Below are 7,312 nucleotides of genomic sequence, written 5' to 3' on the forward strand. Positions count from 1 at the left end.
CATTTACATTTCTCCAAGATCCTATCAGTTGGGTTTCAGATTACCTTGGCTCTTTCTCAGGTTTAATCCTTTCTATTCAGAAGCTACACACTTTAAAGATAAATCCTCAAGTGTTAAAAAAAAATTACTTTAAAACAAAGGACAATTCTTAGGTTGACACTAAAAATACCACAAAATTCAAAACATAAACTCATCATTATGAAATGGCTAAAACCCTCTAAAGCAGGGGTCCTCAAACTACGGCCCGCGGGCCACATGCAAATACAAATATTGTATTTGTTCCCATTTTGTTTTTTTACTTCAAAATAAGGTATGTGCAGTGTGCATAGGAATTTGTTCATAGTTTTTTTTAAACTATAGTCCGGCCCTCCAACGGTCTGAAGGACAGTGAACTGGCCCCCTGTTTAAAAAGTTTGAGGACCCCTGCTCTAAAGTGTTCCCATTGCAGTTAGAAGAAAACACACACGCCGGTGGCTCAGCTTCCAAGATCTAACTGTTGCCTGCATCGGTGTGTAAATGTTTCCCCCACGTCCTGCGTGGTTCAGGGTTCAGGATCTGGAAGAGGGCCGCACGCAAATGAAAGAGACAAGACAAGAAATAATAATTTGGAAATATTGGGGGGCCAGGCGGGCAAGTCCAACTCAAGGGGAAGGACTTCCACTGGTGCTCAGGCCTCACCAACCTTTTATTGGCTTGGGATACACCCATAGCCCTTAGGCAGGCCATTTCCAGTAACAGGCAGACTTGCAAGGATTTATTTTACTTAATAATAAATGGGGAAGTTGCTTCAGCTACCATTGTCTGGACTAACAGTGGGTGCACAGCCCTGACCTTTGCCAGGGCTTCAAGGGTCACCAGCTTTCCGGGTTCCTTGTCCACACCTCTCTGCTAGTGAAGACAATAGGTGGCTTCCCACACCTCAGACTTCATGACCCACACTCTCCCTTTCTTCTGGCTGCTGTACTTTGAATCTCCAAAATGATCTTAGATTTTGCCCTGCGGTGTTCTTGGCCCAGATTTTTGCTGGGTTGGCTTCTTCTCATCATCAAAGTCTCAGCTCAAATGTTATCTCTTCAAAGGGGCAGCCAGCAACATTTACCTCAGGCAGCTCCTCCCCCACTACCTCTCCCAGTCCTCTCCGTCCCCTTAGCCTGTTTTGTTTTTTCAAGTCACTCCACACTATCTGAAATTATCTTGTTCATTTTCAGTTTATGCATCTTTATTTCATGTCTTCTCCCAACTAAAATATAAACCTCCATGAAATACCCTATCTATCTTAACTCCACTGGATCTCCAGGATTTAGGTCAGGGTCCATACATATCAGGTACAGTGTAAACATTTTTTTGACAGAATAAATATTCCTTTTCTTTTACAATTCACAAATGTGCCACTTCGACCACACTATGTGGGTTGGCATCAGCATTTTGATGTAGTCGTCAGTTAGACAGACAGGAGCAGGGTAGGAACGGTAAGCCTGGGAGGGGAGGTCACCAGGGTGGAAAGTTTCAGGTGCTTAGCAACTAGTAAGGGACAACTGTAAGGTGGGAACTTGCCTCCAGGGTGGCCTTTCCTTCCCTGGCATGTTGGTGGTCATGCCCTTAAAGGAGGATCAAGGGGACCAGAGATTGCCTCATAGGACTCCCATATAAGCCCTTGCATGGCTACCCCCTCACACATTAAGCCCTAGAGTTAACAGCTAGGTCTCAGCTGTTTTTCAGCTCCAGGCCCCGAAAAGCAGCAACGCCAGGCAGGGTGGCACTAACATCAGGACCAGTTGCCCTGGCACCAAAGAATTAGTACAGACCACCCTAAAGGGACAAGGCACACCAGGAAAGCTGATGAATATTTTAGAGAGATCCTCCCCTGAGACCAACCACCAGGTAAAAGGCCTTAAAAGGAAGGACCCAGCATAGTTTTCTCTATTTTCTTCCCTCAAGGTACATACCTTTGCTTTCATTTTCTTAAATTCCAAGGCCCCTTCTTTTGCCTCTGTAACTTTTTTTCCTGAGCCCACACAGCCCAGCTGCCTCACTTTATCCATGGCTCACTTCTTCTACCTCTTTGACTTTCTAAATAAACTTTTGCTTGTATTTGAGTCTTGGCTCTAAATTCTTTCTTAGCCAGAACTCAAGGCCTGAGGTCTAATATCTTGTGCCATTTGCCATTAACAATTGCAGGAGATACACGGAGTTTCTCTGTGTAGGATCCTAACAGCCAGGTAACCTGCATCCAGGTGAAGAAAGAGAATATTGCCAGCACCCAAAAGCATCTCTACTCTTTTCTTCCCATCTTTACCCGCTCTTCCCTTCTGGAGGTCACCACTATCTTAACTCTTATGATAATAATGCCTTTGCTTTTCTGTGTAGTTTTACCACTTACATATAGAATCCCCAAATGATGTAGTTTAGTTTTGCCTGTTTTTGAACTTTATATAAATGGAATCATACTGTATTTTGGGTGTCCTCATTTATTTTGTTCAATATATGTTTGAATGATTCATCATGTTGTTATGAGGAGCTCTAATTGGTTCATTCTCATCCATAACACTCCGTTGTACCCCAATGAAAAAAATTTTAATTGATTTTTAGAGAGAAAGGAAGGGAGCGGGGAGAGAGAAACAACAATGTGAGAGGAAAACATCTATCAGCTGCCTCCTGCATGACCCTTACTGGGGATTGAGCCCTAAACCTGGGCATATGCTCTGACCCAGAATCAAACCGGCTACCATTTGGTGCATGGGATGACACTAAACCAACTGAGCTACACCTGCCAGGGGGATTATTTTTTTCTATGGCTGCACTCTGAAATCTTTTTATAGGTAGTTTAAAGGCATTTGGGTATTTTTTTAAGAGACAAAAAGCAGTAAAATTGTTAAGAATATTAATTTGGGAATTAGACCTGTGTTTGAATACGGACTCTATAATTTAGTAGATTATCTTGAGTACATGATCAAGCCTTTCTGAGCTTTAGTTTTCCAGAAATGGGAAAAATAACATTACATTATAAGATTGTTGAAAAGACAAAAAAAAAAGTCCATAAAGCACTTAGTACAGTGCCTAGCACGTGGTCACCCTGAGTAAATGATGATGATTACTATTACTCTTGGTCTGCTTGCTGAAGTTCCAGTTTAGGGGCTGACTCTGTTTAACCGTGGCTCCTCCTTGAGGATCTTGCTTAATATTTAGGAATTGAGGAGGTAGAGCTTTACTCTCCATACGTCATCATCCTCTCAGAAATTGCCTTCCTGGTGACTTCCTCATAAACTCCTCCATTAATCTGTCAAGGAAACTGTCCTGTGTGGACTAGGAGCCTCCCACCTTGTAATCAGGTGGATAAACTATAGGCCCTTCCCACCAGGCCCTCAACAACTCCAAACTGAGTTGCTCTTGAACAAATACCAATCCTTCGATTCATTCATTAAGCAGGTGAGGCAGAGTGGAAGTATTCTAATCCCTTTTCTTTTCTTCTCTAAGACCTAGTACTAGAGATGTAAGCTTCAAAATTCTATTAAGGAATGTGCTGTTTTCACAATGGCAGGAGACTATCAGAGAGATAGACAAGACTCCACAGGTATGTTGGATGCAAGAATCAGGGTTATAATATGCTCATTCAACAAGTCTTTTTTTAATATATATTTTTATTGAATTCAGAGAGAAAGGGAAAGAGCTAGAGAGATAGAAACATCAAAGATGAGAGAATCATTGACGAGCCCACAACCCAAGCATGTGCCCTTGACTGGAATCGAACTCGGGACCCTTTAGTCTGCAGGCCAACGCTCTATCCACTGAGCCAAACTGGCTAGGGCTCAACAAGTCTTTATGGAATAACTTTGTGACAGGAACTGTTTCAAGCTACAGTAATGATTTGGTAAATTTATTGAGACTTGTTTTGTGGCCCAGCACATGGTTTATCTTGGTAAATGGTCCATGCGACTCTCAACAATCTTATGAAAAGTGTGATATTTATTATCATCCCAAATTGACAGTGGAGAAAAATGAGGCTTATGTACTTCAACTTCCCTTAAGGATTAATCCTATCCAGCTAGTAAGTGGCAACATGATATTTGAACCAAAATTTCTGGCATCATATTCTGAGCTCTGAACTTTCTCCTTTACATATAAAACTGAAGAAAAAATGGTTCTCTTTTTTTAAATTATTATTTTACCATGCATTTGCCTGTAGGGAAAAATCAACAATTTCTAATCATGCCCCTGAGAACAATATTTCCTTTGTTTGAGTCATGAGGATTTTCATCAAATAATGTTCAATAGTGGATCATAGTCCATAATTCTACTGAGTTGCCAAGAAGGAATATTTGATTAAAAGTAATTAAATATTTGCTACAATTTATGATTATGTAAGATGATTGCATTGAGCATAGCATCATTAAGCATCCAACAAATTTTGTTTTGCTGTTGAAGAATGATGTATTTAGGTTTTGAAGCTGGATTTTCCTTCTGAACATTTTCAACTAGTACCTAGTATGCACACTATTAGGCAATAGTTAAAAGAACAGTTTTTAGATTTTTCAGTTTTGTAAGCATCATTTGGAAAATTAATCTGAATGGAATAAAAATGGCATACAACATTCCAACAGAAATTTAGCTTAGTATTAAGTTAACCTACATGAAAATGCCATTTTGTAGTTAAAAATGATGAACTATTTCTAATTTCATATAGTTCAACTTAATAAATTCTCATATTCCATATGCATGAATTCAGCAGGAAAGTAAGCTCTGCTAAGACAGGACTCTGGGTTTTGTTCACTATTGTGCACATGGTAGTCACTCAGAAAATGGTTGTTGAGTGAATGAATAAGGAGAGCAAATAAAATGTGGTAACTAACCTTGCATTCTTTTTAAAAATAAAGTTTATGTTTTTATTGATTTTTTTTTAGAGAGAGACATCAATGTGAGAGAAACGGCCATCTGTTGCCTCCTGAACCTGCAACCTTGCAGTGCATGGGATGGTGCTCAACCGGGCCACACCGGCCAGGGCTAATCTTGTATTCTAATACAACATGCCTTTGGGTTTAGGTTTGGTGTGGAAATAAGAACAATATCATGATATGCATTAGTTAGAGTAAAATGCATTTTAAGAGTAAGATGATAAAAATTCTAATTAAAAACCCTACCCCCAAAAATTAAAAACATATGTCCACACGAAAACTTGTCCATGAATATTCATAGTAACAGTATTCTTCATAGCCAAAAGTGGAAATAACCCAAATGTCCATCAACTGATGAGGATTTAAATAAAATGTAGTATATTTATTCAATGGAATAGTATTCAGCCATAAACAGGAATGGTAGGTACTATAACATGAATGAATTTTGAAAACATTATGCTCAGTGAAAGCAGCCAGATACATGTATTATTTATTGACATAAAATGTCCAGAATGGGCAAATCGATACAGACAGAAAGTACATTAGTGGTTGCCAGGGTCCAGAGTCAAGGAAAAATGGGGAGTGACTGCTGATGGACACAGGGCTTATTTTTAAGGCGATGAGAACATTCTGGATTTAGATAGTAGTGATAGTTGTATATCCTTGTGAATATACTAAAAACCACTAAGTTGTATGTATACTTTAAAATTAAGGGTGGCCCTGGTCAGTTTGGCTTAGTGGATAGAGTGTCGGCTTGTGGACTGAAGGGTCCCAGGTTTGATTCTGGTCAAGGGCACATGCCCTGGTTGGGGGCTCAATCCCCAATAGGAAGTGTGCAGGAGACAGCCAATCAATGATTCTCTCTCATCATTGACGTTTCTATATCTCTCTCCCCCTCCCTTCCTCTCTGAAATCAATAAACATATTTTAGAAAATGAACTTAAGGGTGAATTTTATGGTATGAGAAACATTTCAATTTTAGTAAGTAGGGAAAACACTCTTAAGTTCTTTTCAGAACATGTCAACATACACTATAAAATAATAGATATGTGTTTATAAATAAGCGTATTAAAAAATGTTCCCTTGTTTAATTATAAATCGAGTGGAATGTTTGGGGATTTCAGTAATCTGACAGGGAACATTAAGAGGATTAACCTGACCCCCAGTGTTAACGCCACCAATTTAAACTGCATCACTCAAAAACTACAGTCATATTAAAATAATTGTAGAAATGACTTCCACGAAAAACAATACCAATCAGCTTAATTACCCATTAAGGTTGTCATCACTTTATTATTATTTTTTTGTCATCAATTTAAATACCTTATAGTTATATAATGCTTTTACTTCCTCAAGTATTGAATTATGGCTTAAGATCTATTGTATGGGAGAGTCACATCTCTAACCATTTAATTAAAGGCAGAGAAGCGGGTGGGATTGGACAGAAATCTATTAGCAATGCTGACATTCCAGATTGGCACACAAAGTGAAGCAGGATTTAAGAAACCTGCAGATGGTTCAATAACAAGAATTAAAACTGCTACATTCTACTACTAGTTAAAAAACATATTGAAATACAACATACATATATATTAGTAAATGTGTATACATCCTGAAGTGTAGACTACGAATTTCCCTAAGTGAACACTCCTTTGGAAACAGCCTCCAGATCAAGAAAGAGAACACAGCAGACAAAACTAGTTTTTGTTTTGTTTTTAAGCCAAAGAGAATATTAAAATTGTTTAAATCACGCCCCCGAGATTCTCCATCAACCACAGTTAAATTTGGGAGGGCGCAGAGGACCCTGAAGTGGTAATACTGACTACCGTGGTGTGTGCTTAATTTTGATGGCAAATCTACCGACACCAATATCTAGGGTACTTCACCTTCATTTAACTACTCCTTTTTCTGGATCCAGAGATTAAAAACGGTTCCTAAATTTACGCATGGCTTTTGAAAATCTCCCACATCTGGATTTCCAACAAAACTTGAACCAAATTTTTGGAGCAGGAAAGTGCTGTGCGAGACGTGGTTTCCCTGCCAAAGTGCGGAGCAACCTTGGCCCCTCCCTCTTCAGGAGGAAAACAGTCCCCTGCAGACCTCACTCCGAAACCCGCGGCGCTCCGAGCGCGCCCCAGGGTGGCCCACGACCACCCCCGGGTTCCCGGGAGCCCGAGCCCTTTCTCTCGCTGGGCCCCCGCACCTCCGCCCGAAACAAGGAGCTTTTCCTTTAACTCCGCGCTCTGCAAGGGTGTGAGGAGCAGGCCGGCTCCTCCCGCCTCCTTCTCCACCTCTCCCTTCCCCCTCCCATCCGAGTTTCAGGTGAATGGGTCACGGAGGGAGGAGGCTGCCACACTACACCTCCACCTCCGGCGCAGACGGCGGACTCCGGGGAGAGCTGGCCAGAGCGTCGAGGAGCCCGT

The sequence above is a fragment of the Myotis brandtii genome, unplaced genomic scaffold (assembly GCF_000412655.1).
Source record: "Myotis brandtii unplaced genomic scaffold, ASM41265v1 scaffold115, whole genome shotgun sequence".
NCBI lineage: Eukaryota > Metazoa > Chordata > Mammalia > Chiroptera > Vespertilionidae > Myotis > Myotis brandtii.